The sequence below is a fragment of the Moschus berezovskii genome, chromosome 12, assembly GCF_049115385.1.
Source record: "Moschus berezovskii isolate FMDL1 chromosome 12, NW_MosBer_1.0, whole genome shotgun sequence".
Lineage (NCBI taxonomy): Eukaryota > Metazoa > Chordata > Mammalia > Artiodactyla > Moschidae > Moschus > Moschus berezovskii.
In genome coordinates, this window is record NC_142471.1 from 80,753,879 (window position 1) to 80,768,549 (window position 14,671).

Genomic DNA, 14,671 nt, shown 5'->3' on the forward strand with positions numbered 1-14,671 from the left:
AGATTTTAAGTCAATTCAGGGTATTTCCTTCCTCTATTGTAAAGTCTTTAAAATTAAGAATAAAAAAATCACATTTCAGGATTGATACTGTTGCCTATATAAGTTCCAGAAAATTTAAGCTTTCCCTGGAATCCGTCTTTAAAAACGATAATAAAAAAGAAATTCTAGTTGTCATCAACAGAGATGAGCACGTAAGTCCAAGGCTATACACGTGGATGAAGAATAAATAGACACCAAATCATTTCAGATTTAGGTCATTATTAATAGATAGTAGATAAGACTTTGGAAACCCTATAAAATATTCAAGTGGTGTCTTTTTAATAGACTGTTAACTAGGGGCACTTTATCCCTGGCCAGGAGTCAGAATAAGGTGCTTCAAGGAGAACAAACAAGCAAAATCCCCCAGTTTAACTTCCGGGTTTGGCTAATGTGACTCCTGAATTTAATGACATCGTATCTTGTCATTCAATGGCTCCTACAGGATGTGGATTTCCCGTGACCCTGTGTGATAAAATGGTGAATATGCAGAAAGTCAGAGAGCATTCTCTCCAAAAGAGAAAGAAACTGGAGACAAGAAACAGCGACCCAAACATAGGTCAGAATCTGTGAGGTTAACAAGCTGCCTTTGACACAGGCTTTCAACACACCTGATGAGCCTCTGACATGTGGATCCTTCCATGGGAATAGCTGTGCAAGGCACATAGTGGCTGCCTGCTTTATACAGGACAGATATTTTTATTTCGCCAAGGTTTCCATCCTTTCCTAGGGTCAACATGTTAACTATCTGTCCTCACACTTGAATTGACCACATGCTTCTATGTTACCCGCCTGGCCCTTTTTTGTAGCCTATGAATTAAAAAAAAAAATTTTTAAATCCAGACTTTTTAATGCTATTTTCTTGATAAGACTTGGCTTACAATTTTAGCACCTTTAAGGTATAAGGGGTTTGGTGTTTGGGTTTTGAAAACCTTCCTTTGATTAAAAAGACCACATCCTTTAGTAGTGATAAGAGCATCCATCTATCAAATAGACATTGTTGAATGCTGACCTCTAAACTTCACCTGTCCTGCTCAGTGGTGTCAAGTTCCAACCAGACGTCTATGAGTCAGCAACTACTGACTGGCCACAGTCCATGTCGAGTCACTGACGAATCGGCAGTTTTCTTTCCTAGTGTCTCACGGCAAATACCATGGGTATGAGGTCACCAAAAGAAAGGACACATAGAGGGCGAAATGCAAATACGTTCGTGTGAAGCACTTTTAAGAATTACTTTCTGGGACTTCCCTGGTGGTCCAGTGGTTAAGATTTCACCTCCCAATGCAAGGGACTCAGGTCGATCCCTGGTTGGGAAGCTAAGATCCTACATGCCTTAAACCAAAACATAAAAACAGAAGCAATATTGTAACACATTCAATAAAGATTTTTAAAAGGACCCACATCAAAAAAAAAAGGAATTCATTTTTAAAGTACTTTTTCACTTCTGAAATTCTATACTGCATTGGCCAAAAAGTAATTCATGGGGTCATAAGAAAATACCGGTTGGGGCTGAGGGGTAGATTGGAACATTCATATTTATTTATATTCAAATACATTGGTACAGTGTATTTGCCATGGCTCTAAATAATTTACATTCTCAAATTCACTAAAAACAAGGCAGAATCACTTTAAAACATTATGTGTTGTCTGAATATGTAACCTTGAACCAAACTTTGTACAGTCACCCATAACCTCGCTTAGGTCAGTTGCTTCCTTTGCTATCTTGATGGCCATGATGAAAACGTCACAAGCCAGAGAAGCCTCTGACCTGCTATTTTAGGTGAAGGTTCTTTTTGTCTTGGGAAAACAATACTGCACAACAAACAAGTTTTCATGGGCCACAACAGCAGCACATTATCAGCCTCATTGAGAAAGTTGTAGGCAGGCCAGGGAACAGCTATTTTCTGAGACCTCTTATTACCTAGTATTCTGCAATCAAGCCCATCTTTCCTCTTTTTAAAGTGTACCTCAGGACTTCCTAGGTGGCACTTCAGTTCAGTTCAGTTCAGTTGCCCAGCTGCGTCCGGCTCTTTGCAACCCCATGGACTGCAGCTCGCCAGGCCTGCCTGTCTATCACCAACTCCCAGAGTTTATTCAAACTTACATCCACTGAGTCGGTGATGCCATCCAACTATCTCATCTTCTGTCGTCTCCTTCTCCTGCCTTCAATCTTTCCCAGCATCAGGGTCTTTTTAAATGAGTCAGTTCTTCACATCAGGTGGCCAAAGTATTGGAGTTTCAGCTTCAGCATCAGTCCTTCCAATGAATATTCAGGACTGATTTCCTTGAGGATAGACTGGTTGGATCTTCTTGCAGTCCAAGGTACACTCCAGAATCTTCTCCAACACCACAGTTCAAAAGCATCAATTCTTTGGCACTCAGCTTTCTTTATAGTCCAACTCTCACATCCATACTTGACCACTGGAAAAACCGTAACTTTGACTAGACGGATCTTTGTTGGCAAAGTAATGTCTCTGCTTTTTAATATGCTATCTAGGTTGGTCATAACTTTTTTTCCAAGGAGCAAGTGTCTTTTAATTTCATGGCTGCAGTCACCACCTGCAGTGATCTTAGAGCACCCAAAAATAAAGTCTCTCACTGTTTCTAATGTTTCCCCATCTATTTGCCATGAAGTGATAGGACCAGATGCCATGATCTTAGTTTCCTGAATGTTGAGTTTTAAGCCAACTTTTTCCACTCTCTTCTTTCACTTTCAGTAAGAGGTTCTTTAGTTCTTCTTTGTTTTCTGCCATAAGGGTGGTATCATCTCCATATCTGAGGTTATTTCTCTGGCAATCTTGATTCCAGCTTGTACGTCATCCAGCCCAGCGTTTCTCATGATGTACTCTGCATATAAGTTAAATAAGCAAGGTGACAAGATACAGCCTTGACTTACTCCTTTCCTGATTTGCAACCAGTCTGTTGTTCCATGTCCAGTTCTAACTGTTGCTTCCTGACCTGCATACAGATTTCTCAGGAGGCAGCTCAGGTGGTCTGGTATTCCCATCTCTTTAAGAATTTTCCACAGTTTGTTGTGATCCACACAGTCAAAGGCTTTGGCATAGTCAATAAAGCAGAAGTAGATGTTTTTCTGGAGCTCGCTTGCTTTTTTGATGATCCAGCAGATGTTGGCAATTTGATGTCTGGCTCCTCTGCCTTTTCTAAATCCAGCTTGAACATCTGGAAGTTCACGTATTGCTGAAGCCTGGCTTGGAGAATGTTGAGCATTACTTTGCTAGTGTGTGAGATGAGTGCAGTTGTGCAGTAGTTTGAGCTTTCTTTGGCATTGCCTTTCTTTGGGATTGGAATGAAAACTGACCTTTTCCAGTCCTGTGGCCACGGCTGAGCTTTCCAAATTTGCTGGCATACTGAATGCAGCACTTTCACAGAATCATCTTTTAGGATTTGAAATAGCTCAACTGGAATTCCATCAGCTCCACTAGCTTTGTTCTTAGTGATGCTTCCTAAGGCCCACTTGACTTCACATTCCAGGATGTCTGCCTCTAGGTGAGTGATCACACCATAGTGATTATCTGGGTCATAAAGATCTTTTTTTGTACAGTTCTTCTGTGTATTCTTGCCACCTCTTCTTAATATCTTCTGCTTCTGTTAGGTCCATACCATTTCTGTCCTTTATCAAGCCCATCTTTGCATGAAAAGTTTCCTTGGTATCCTAGGTGGCGCCAGTGGAAAAGAATCCACCTGCCTACGCAGGAGATACAAGAAAACACAGGTTTGATCCCTGGGTCAGAATACAAAAAGCCACATGTGTGTGATTCCATTTATATGAAATGACCAGAATAGGTAAATACAGAGAAATAGAAAGCAGATTGGTACTTCCTAGGGGCTGGAAGAAGGGGTGAATACGGAGTAACTGTTTAATGGGTACAGAGTTTTCTTTTGGGATGATGATAATGTTTTGGAACTGAGGTGATGGTTGGACGATGTTGTGAATGTACTTACCATTTGATTTAAAATGGTTAATTTTATGTTATATGAATTTCAATTAAAAAAAATCTGTACCAACAAGTTTTGTCCTTGCACTTAATTAAGCTTTAAACTTTAACCCGGTGAGGAGGTTTATGATAAATCTTTAACAGGCTATGGTCAGCCAGCATACTGGGCTCATGCCAAAGAGGAAATCATACTTGAGTTTGACGTCAGTTTCTCAGATCCAGTACTCATTAGCCAACATCAGCTCATTGACTCTATTCCCAAGATAGGAAGAAGAAAAGAAGGGGTAGAATGTCAGTCCTTTCATCATGTGACCAGTCACTTAATACACACTCCACTGAGGGTCACAGCAAGGGCAAACTGCAAGGAGACTTCAGTCTGGAATGGGCCTTTTAGTTTTTTAATTTAACAGTATGATATTTTTGAGGTGCTTTTGTTTTAAATAGGTAGTACGTACACAATTAATTTTTTTTCATACAATAAAAATAATTCCTTTCCTTCTGCATCTCCCAGAGACTCCTGCCTTTCTTCTGGAGGAAAGTACTAAGAGTAATTTCTCAGTATCCTTCTGAGAACAATAGGAATGTACAACTATAGCTATACACAACAATCCTTTGAACAGCTAAATCATTACTGCTGCTGAAAAATTAAACTGGGGAATAACCACTCTTCCAATCATGAAAATTCTAGTTTTATTGATGAGCTGTCAGAAGATGTGGGTCTTATTACATTAAAGTCATATCTAATGAAATGAAAATAGCAAATAACACAATACCAGTAACTTTCCAACCCCTGAAACATTTTTTGTACCCAAGTTCACTTTTTGTCCTGAGTTGGACCCATTTCCTATAAGTCAGGAACTTTTCCTCTTTTCTTGCAACTGAGATAATCCAGGTTCTGATTAAGTGAAAACATAATGTCACTCTGGGCTCTTTATGTCTGACTCCTAATTCTAAGAGATTTCAGTCTGAAAAATCTAAACATCAATGCTCCGTTTTGCAACATACCTTGTCCTTCTGCAATGAATCTCTGGCTATTATGTAAATGGCAAACTCTCAGTAATACAATCCATACCCAATAGAGCAGTATTGGAACTTCCATGCCAGGTTAGACTCTGTCCCTCGAGGCCATGAGGCTGGCACCCTCAGCTCCCAGAGAGGTGAGGCCTGTCTCAACCTCACACTCAAAGTTGGGAAATACATCCCCTAACACTTCTACTTAAAAAAAAAAAAAAACACATGATGCTGTCATCAGCCAAATTATCTAAAGCAATAACTCGTTTCCCTTTTATAAAATAAGAGGAAAAATTTGTAAGCAAGATGAGAAGATGAATGTTTAAATCTGCCAATACATCTTGCTCTCATGCACCCAATCTATACTATGTAATTTTTACAAAACCACAAGAGCCATGTCACCATCATCATTCAAGTAGCATGCAGAACTCAACATTCTGGACCTGGGAGCTGAGATTTACTGCCTCAAAGGCTCTCCTGGGATGGCATCAATTTACCCATTAAATGAACATTCATGTGCTTGCTACATGCACAGTGCTATTCATAGGGACAAAAAAACAACAACAACCAACAGTCCTGGTCATTAGGTAGCTCACAATCTGGCTGGAGAGATAAACGTACCAAGAACCAGTTGGACTATATAGTAATAACTGCCTCAGTAGAAATGCACAGCACAGTTTTCGCCAGGACACATGTGAGTTGGCCCTGTCTGTAGCCAGGGGCCTAAGCAAATTCAAAGCTTTCAGCCTTGTGTGTGAGACACTCAAAAGAACAAATGATTTTTGACAAGGAGACACATGAACAAAATGCTATCGAAAGAATTTGTTAGAAATTATACATGTGTCTATAGCACTTAGAGCTAAATCCAGAAGCTTGTCCATCAAATTGAGGTGATCTCACTGTGATGGGATTTCAGGTGATTTTTAATCTCCTTTTTTGTACTTTTCTGTAATATTTGTATTGTTTTACAATGAATATTTAAACCCATTCTAAAGAGAAGATTGCTATTAGCTCTGTTCAGACATTAAGATGGCTTTGATTCAATTTCCAGAATATTTGTCTAGGGCTTTCTGTGCTAGACCTTGTATAAAGGAGAAAAACAGCAGGGTCCTTATCTTTAATGAGCTCATTATCTTGGTGGTGGAGGTGGGCACACATCTAAACAGTTAAAATGCAACACACTACACATCAGTGTTGATTTCTTAACTGTGACAAACATAGCATACTAATACTTGATGCTGGCTGTGTAATGAAGAATTTGGCTGGTGCCTGAAACACAATAGGTACGCAAAGAAATGTCCATTGAATAAATGAGTAACATCCATATCTTTCTTTGACATCATCTTTTCATTCATCTTTCTCATCTTTTCTCACAGCCACTGCCACAATCAATGGTCTCCTCAGCTCTGATCACTGATGCCAAATCACTGATTTTGCACACCACTACTGCCATCATTGGGGCTTCCCTAGTGACTCAGTGGTAAAAAAAAAATCCACCTGCAATGCAGGAGAAGGCTTGGAGACATGGGTTTGATCCTTGGGTCATGAAGATGCCCTGGAGAAGGAAACAGTAACCCACTCTGGTAATCTTGACCGGAAAATCCCATGGACAAAGGAGCCTGGCAAGCTATAGCCTATAGGGTCACAGAAGAGTTGGGAATGACTGAAGTGACTAAATAACAATTGCCATCACCACCTTAATCTTTCTGGAACATTGCTTTCCTCTGGTCATCCTCCAGGCTAAACCAAGCTCCACATTGCCAAGCTCTTCAAGGCCTACAGAGGCCTAGTACCCTCGCTCTAACTTTCCAGCTTCTCTTCTCAAAAGGTGGAAGAATAAAGTCTTTGTCGGGTCCCCCACGTGCTGTTTTCATAAGTACCCTCCCCACATTACTACTGTTCACCCCTGTAGTATCTTATTTAATTCTCATAACAACCCTTAAGAGTAACTATTATCCAATTCTCAGGTGAGAACCTGAAGGTTCTGAAACATCCAGTAACTTGCCCATGACTCTATGTCTAGGAGAAGGTAGGACCAGGAGTCAAAGCCAGGCTCTGGAATAGAGAGGCCACATTCTAAACTGTTAGGTTATACACTCTCTTTCTGCTCCTTTCCAATTCTAAATTATCTCTAAGCTCAAGTTCTAGTCTCATAACTTTCTTAAGGAAAAATGGTCAACATCTGGATGAGCTTATTAGGTGTCATGCATCTTTTAAGTACTTTCACTTATATAAATCCCCACAACAACCCAATGAGAAAGGAACCAATATTGTTTCCCAATTTATAGACAAAGAAATGCAGGTAGAGTTCTCAAGATCATACAGCATTGCAGAACTGGGGTAAACACTATCAATCTGTCCAGAACCATACTCTTTAGCAGTGCCCTGCCAAGCCTCCTCTGCCATCCTATCCTCCAGCAAGAAAGTGTCTCAAGAAAGGAGGGGCTGATCTGTTTTGGAGACTCTGCTGTAAGACATATCACCATGAGTCAAAATCCAACAATCCATGGATTGTTTGTATGCATGTGTTCCTGCCTTCACTGGTTTTACATATTGGTAGAAAATATCAGATGAACAGAAAAGACAGCCACTGTGAACACCAGAGTGAAAAAAAAAAAGCACAGTCACAAAAAATTGAGACTGTCCTACACAAAAATTCATGTCATTGCCTAAATAGTAAGTTCTTGTTTTATAAATATTCAGTACTTTTATCTGTTTACTTATTTAATCGCACAAGGTAGGTCCCTGTCGCCATCCCATTTTACAGATGGGAACCTGAAGGATGGAGGTAAGGAGATGACTAGAGCCAGAGCAGGACCCAGGCAGTCAGACACCAGCATCAGATCATCACCACTCCACCTAGAGCCTCAGCAGACAATCCCTCTCAGCCCACAGATGCTTTTTTGAGAAAGAACATAGATAGAAGAAAAATTATAGCACAACTATTAAAAGCTATCACACCAAACAGAAAAGTAAAATAGTTGAAAGCTTCATCCTCCCCTTGGAAAACATGTGCGTGACTGTTTATCTGCAAAGATTTCAATTCAGTCCGAGGAGAGCATTGCTCCAATACCTGTGGGAGTTCCAACTGCAGCTGGAACAATGACAGCGCTGTACAGGGTGGGTAACGGGGAGGAAGATGGCTTTGGATGTATATGTGTGTGGGTGTTCATTGCATCAATCTGCCAAACCCACACACAATCAGACACTAGTCAGACACCCTCTGAAATGGAAAGGGTGATTGTAGACAGCAACCCACTTCTGCTCGGATGCCTGAAATAGACCGGAGCTGTGCAAGAAGCAACATCCAAACCCAATTCCCTGCCCTCTAGCTTGTCACACGTCAACTCTCCCTCACATGGCTCCTTAACCCATAAGAACCTGTCCCTCAATTACTGGCAGATACATGAAAAATGGAGCAGAGTCAGGCTTTACGGGAGTGTCAATAACCTTCTGGAAGAGTGTCATGCTCTCTGGACATACATATCCATTTCTAAAGTATGAATCAGCTAGACATGGGCAACTGATTTTTTTCTTAATAGTAAAAGCAGTCTAACAAATGGTCATCACAATCCTGTGAGGCAACGTTTACTGTTATCTCCATGATATATAACGTTTGTTGCTTATTGCATTAGATTGTATGAAGTAAAAGTTTTAACTAATTCAAGGGCAATCATCTTTCAATGAAGGTAGTGTGTTTCTATGAATCACTTCCTGGTGGTTTTCATTCACCAAACCTTGCTACACCAGGGAGGCAACTGTGGCACAAAGAAAGTGCATAACCCTTGGAGGCAGACACTCGGGTAAATCTGCAGATAAGTCAGATCATCGCTCCAAAGCTCAGCACCTCATCTTTGGAAGTCAGAGAGTGATATCTACACTGTGAGATAAATATCAGGGATGGTAACGTGGCATCTGGAGCCTGGGTTCATATCCCAGCATCACCACTGTGTGATCTTGGGCAAATTATTTAACCTCTGAAGAAGCTGAAGTTGAACATTTCAATGAAGACCTATAAGACCTTCTAGAACTAACACCCAAAAAAGATGTACTTTTCATTATAGAGGACAGGAATGCAAAAGTAGGAAGTCAAGAAATACCTGGAGTAACAGGCAAATTTGTCCTTGGAGTACAGAATGAAGCAGGGCAAAGGCTAATAGAGTTTTGCCAAGAGAACATACTGGTCATAGCAAACACCCTCTTCCAACAACACAAGAGAAGACTCTACACATGGACATCACCAGATGGTCAATACTGAAATCAGATTGATTATATTCTTTACAGCCAAAGATGGAGAAGCGCTATACAGTCAGCAAAAAAAAAAGACTGGGAGCTGACTATGGCTTAGATCATTAACTCCTTACTGCCAAATTCAGTCTTAAGTTGAAGAAAGTGGGGAAAACCACTAGACCATTCAGGTATGACCTAAATAAAATCCCTTACAATTATACAGTGGAAGTGAGAAATAGATTCAAGGAATTAGATCTGATGGACAGAGTGCCTAAAGAACTATGGATGAAGGTTCCTGACATTGTACAGGAGGCAGGAATCAAGACTATCCCCAAGAAAAAGAAATGCAAAAAGGCAAAATGGCTGTCTGAGGAGGCCTTACAAATAGTTGTGAAAAGAAGAGAAGTGAAAAGCAAAGGAGAAAAGGAAAAATATAAGCATCTGAATGCAGAGTTCCAAAGAAAAGCAAGAAGAGATAAGAAAGCCTTCCTCAGTGATCAACGCAAAGAAATAGAGGAAAAAAACAGAATGGTAAAGACTAGAGATCTCTTCAAGAAAATTAGAGATACCAAGGGAACACTTCATGCAAAGATGGGCACAATAAAGGACAGAAATGGTAAGGACCTAACAGAAGCAGAAGATATTAAGAAGAGGTGGCAAGAATACACCGAAGAACTGTACAAAAAAGATCTTCATGACCCAGATAACCACTATGGTGTGATCACTCACCTGGAGCCAGATATCCTGGAATGCGAAGTTGAGTGGGCCTTAGGAAGCATTACTATGAACAAAGCTAGTGGAGGTGATGGAGGTCCAGTTGAGCTATTTCAAATCCTAAAAGATGATGCTGTGAAAGTGCTACACTCAATATGCCAGCAAATAAAACTCAGCAGTGGCCACAGGACTGGAAAAGATCAGTTTTCATTCCAATCCCAAAGAAAGGCAATGCCAAAGTAAGCTCACACTACCGCACAACTGCACTCACCTCACACACTAGCAAAGTCATGCTCAAAATTCACCAAGCCAGGCTTCAACAGTGCGTGAACCATGAACTTCCAGATGTTCAAGTTGGATTTAGAAAAGGCAGAGGAGCCAGAGATCAAATTGCCAACATCCCTTGGATCATCGAAAAAGCAAGAAAGTTCCAGAAAAACATCTGACTTCTGCTTTATTGACTATGCCAAAGCCTTTGACTGTGTGGATCACAACAAACTATAGAAAACTCTTAAAGAGATGGGGATACCAGACCACCTGAACTGCCTCTTGAGAAACCTGTATGCAGGTCAGGAAGCAACAGTCAGAACTGGACATGGAACAACAGACTGGTTCCAAATCAGGAAAGGAGTACGTCAAGGCTGTATCTTGTCACCCTGCTTATTTAACTTATATGCAGAGTACATCATGAGAAAGGCTGGGCTAGATGAAGCACAAGCTAGAATCAAGATTGCTGGGAGAAATATCAATAACCTCAGATATGCAGATGACACCACCCTTATGGCAGAAAGGGAAGAGGAACTAAAGAGCCTCTTGATGAAAGTGAAAGAGAGAGTGAAAAAGTTGGCTTAAAACTCAACATTCAGAAAACGAAGATCATGGCACCTGGGCCCATCACTTCATGGCAAACAGATGGGGAAATAATGGAAACAGTGAGAGATTTCATTTGGGGGGTCTCCAAAATCACTGCAGATGGTAACTGCAGCCATGAAATTAAAAGAGGCTTACTCTTTGGAAGAAAAGTTATGACCAACGTAGACAGCATATTAAACGTAGACAAAATATTAAAAAGCAGAGATATTACTTTGCCAATAAAGTCAAAGCTATGGTTTTTCCAGTAATCATGTATAGATGTGAGAGTTGGACCATAAAGAAGGCTGAATGCTGAAGAATTGATGCTTTTGAACTGTGGTATTGGAGAAGACTCTTGAAAGTCCCTTGGACAGCAAGAAGTTCCAACCAGTCCATCCTAAAGGAAATCAGTCCTGAATATTCACTGGAAGGACTGATGCTGAAGCTGAAACTCCAATACTTTGGCCACCTGATGTGAAGAACTGACTCATTTGAAAAGACCCTGATGGTGGGAAAGATTGAAGGCAGGAGGAGAAGGGGATGACAGAAGAGGAGATGGCTAGATGGCATCACTGACTCAATGGACATGAGTTTGAGTAAACTCTGGAGGTTGGCGATGGACAGGGAGGCCTGCCATGCTACAGTCCATGGGGTTGCGAAGAGTCAGACACGACTGAGCGACTGAACTGAACTGTGGCCCTTAGTTTCATCTGTGAAAAGGGGATAGTTAGTGCCAACCTTTAGGATGGTCATGAGAATTAAATAAGTTCAAATTTGTAGACCAGCTACACAATGCCTGATCACATGAGTACTATGTGAATGTTTGAAGAAGACAATAAAATAAATATAAAAGTGAGAAGAATTATTATAATGTGGAAGGAAGCACCAAGCAGGGTGCCCAAGACATCATAGGCATCCCACTGGGAGTTCTCCCTAAATCAGAGCAATACAGACATGGCGGCCCTTGCCCTTCTACAGAGTAAGCACAAATGGAGGCTGTTTTGTGTAAATTCTCATCACATTATTGACTTGTCTTCTGTTGATCACTTTTTACTTCTTTCCCTCTCTCACTGTCTTCGCATCCTATTCAGTGACGATGGAAAACCAGCCACAGAATGTGAAATAAAATTTCAGTTCAGAAGTACAAACATTTTGGAAAGAACACTTCAAAGGAAAAAGAAGACCTTGGCTCTCTAATTTCATCACCACTGTCAACATATCAAAGAAGGGTTTCATTTTTTTTTTTCTTTTTTGCTTTCCTTTAGGAAGCTTTGCCAACTTAAGAAATTTTTTAAAAAAAGAAGAATCAAAGTAAAATTAGGATAGCTTTTAAATACAGGGCATTTCTTAAAGAATTGCAAAGAACATACAAGTGTTCTCTAATTATGCTCCAATGAATTTTAGAAACTTGCTGAAAATTCCCTTGCTCTTGTCTTTGTGTACCTGTGCCCTTTGGGTACTTTGCATGTGTGTATCCATATATAAGAGCTCTCTTTTTGACAGACACTCACACCCACAGGCCCCAGAAATGCTATTTGAGTACTTATCTAAATAGACGAGTACTTGTTGAAAATAAAAACGTTCTGACCAAAACAACAGTACAGAGAAAAGTATTTCATCCACTGAGAGCAAAGGAGAAAAAATAAATTAAAAAAATAGGATTTAGACCAATAATTTGTATGTATACTGTAAATGTCAAATATAACATTAGAAATGTGAATTTGAGTATGATACATTTTTACATTTAGAATTTTAATTGCTTTTTTATGTGCATAACAACTATTCATATAAAAGAAAATATAGGTAAAGCAAAACAATGTTTAATAAAAATCAGAATAACCATTTTGGTGGAGTTATGATTAGAAATATGTTCCCAAAAATTACATGAAGGAAAAGGACAAAAAGCCTTCAAAAATATCTTGGTTCTATTTCTTAAACTGAACAAAGAGGAGTCTTGGATGAAACAAAGACAGCCCCAAGCCAGGAGTCAGGAGACTTGGCTCTAACAAGCTACCTATGATTGGGTAACTTGTGTGACTTTGGGCCCAAATTTCCTCACCTATCAAGAAATACATTTGGACTAAAGGACTCCACAGAATATGAGGACACAGTCATTCCTATTCTAAGCTTAGGGATATGATCCTCTATTATAGCTGTCACCCAAGCCTGGGACTCATGCAACCTTCTTTTTCTTTCCTTTTCTTTAAGTTTTTTTTTTTTTTTTTAATGTGGACCATTTTTAAAGCCTTCATTGAATCTGTTACAATATTGCTTGTTTTTATGTTTAGATTTTTGGCCAAGAGGCATGTGGAATCTTAGCTCCCTGACCAGGGATTGAACCTGCACCCCCTGCATTGGAAGGTGAAGTGTTAACCACTGCACTGCCAGGAAAGTCTTTTCCTTAATTATACTGAAGAATTCCTTCAATGTTTATGGTAACATACTTTCAAAGCAAGCCCTCTCAATCACGGGGGTCGGGGTGCCTGTTCTCACCCCAGGTCACCTTCCCGATGACCTTCATAGGGCAGAGTAGGTAAGAAGAGGGAAGGACCTGAGACTTTCTTAGGGGTCTAGGATTGTGCTCTGTTTGGCAGCCCTTATCCTACCCAGGCTGTTATTTAACAGGAGGGCTAATACATCCACATGCTAAGGATCTGATCATGTGTATTGAATAAGATGCACTAATACATTTCTTTCTTTCTTTTTCCCCAATGGTCAAAATCCAATTTCTATGCAAATGCTTTTGGGTCATAACATTCTTATTTTTAACAGGTATAAATCTTCTATTTTAACAGGAAGATTTGGAATCACTGTTATAAATGACACAAAATTCCTCCAGAGCAGCAGTGGCTTATCTCATTCTTAGGTGCTAAGACTAGCAGGGCTTCAAGGCATGTGTTCCCCAAGGATAGGCACAATCCACAGAAACGGAGGCAAGCCTCTAGTCCATGTCTTAATGGCCCAGGAAGGAGCGGGAAGGAGAGCTTTGTGCTTTGAGTTCAGAATCCCTCTCAATTCATCGTGAATTGACCTACTCAATGTTAATTTACTAGAAGAAATACTTCAATTGGTCACTGTTTTTATTTGGAGGGAAGTTGGTTTTCTTTGGATTCCTATAGGTCAGACAAGTCCTTGTCATCAAAAATCACAAATCCCATGGTGTGTGGACAGCCTGTCCCCGTATTTCTTCAGATCTCTCCTTGGGTAACAAGAGAGGTTTCTCAGATTGCCCCGTATAAACACAGACCCACTGCCCTGTGTTTTCTCCCTGTGTTAATCTTCTGTGTATATTAGATATATTTGTACCTCCGTTTTTTGTCTATCTACCCCACTTAAAAATAAACTTCCTAAGGATGCTGAGTATGTTTTGTTCACTCTATATCTCCAGTGCAAACAACAGACATTGCAGGTGCTCAGAAAATTATCCATTTGATGAATAAACGTCAGAAACCCTCCAGGTGGAAGACCTCCCCAGCGGTCCAGTGGTTAAGACTCCGCCTTCCAATGCAAGGGGAGTGGGTTTGATCCCTGCTCAGGGGTGTGGCCAAAAAATAAAAAAATACATAACGGACTTACTGTAAATAAATAAATAATTAATTAAAAAAGAAAAAAAAATCCTCCTAGGGAATAAAGAATAGTTGAGGATAGTAAGGAATAATTTAACAGTAAGCATAAACCACCACATTCGCCCAAGGCACAGTGGGGATAACTTTTTAACACACAGCAATATCAGTCACATTATCACTAAATGTGCTCACAGTTTAACCTCCATGCCCAGAGAGGGGCACTTCTGATGTAACATGTTATAATTCTTTTTCCTTCATTTACCATCAAAATGAACAGTTGAATGTCCAATTCTCTTTCTTTTCTTT

At 40.1% G+C, this 14,671-nt stretch overlaps 1 protein-coding gene across 14 annotated transcripts in view; it reads right to left on the bottom strand.

Annotated features, from left to right (window-relative positions):
* Positions 1-14,671, bottom strand: part of ABLIM1 (actin binding LIM protein 1) — a 340,561-nt gene that overhangs the window by 116,717 nt on the left and 209,173 nt on the right. The window lies entirely within an intron of this gene.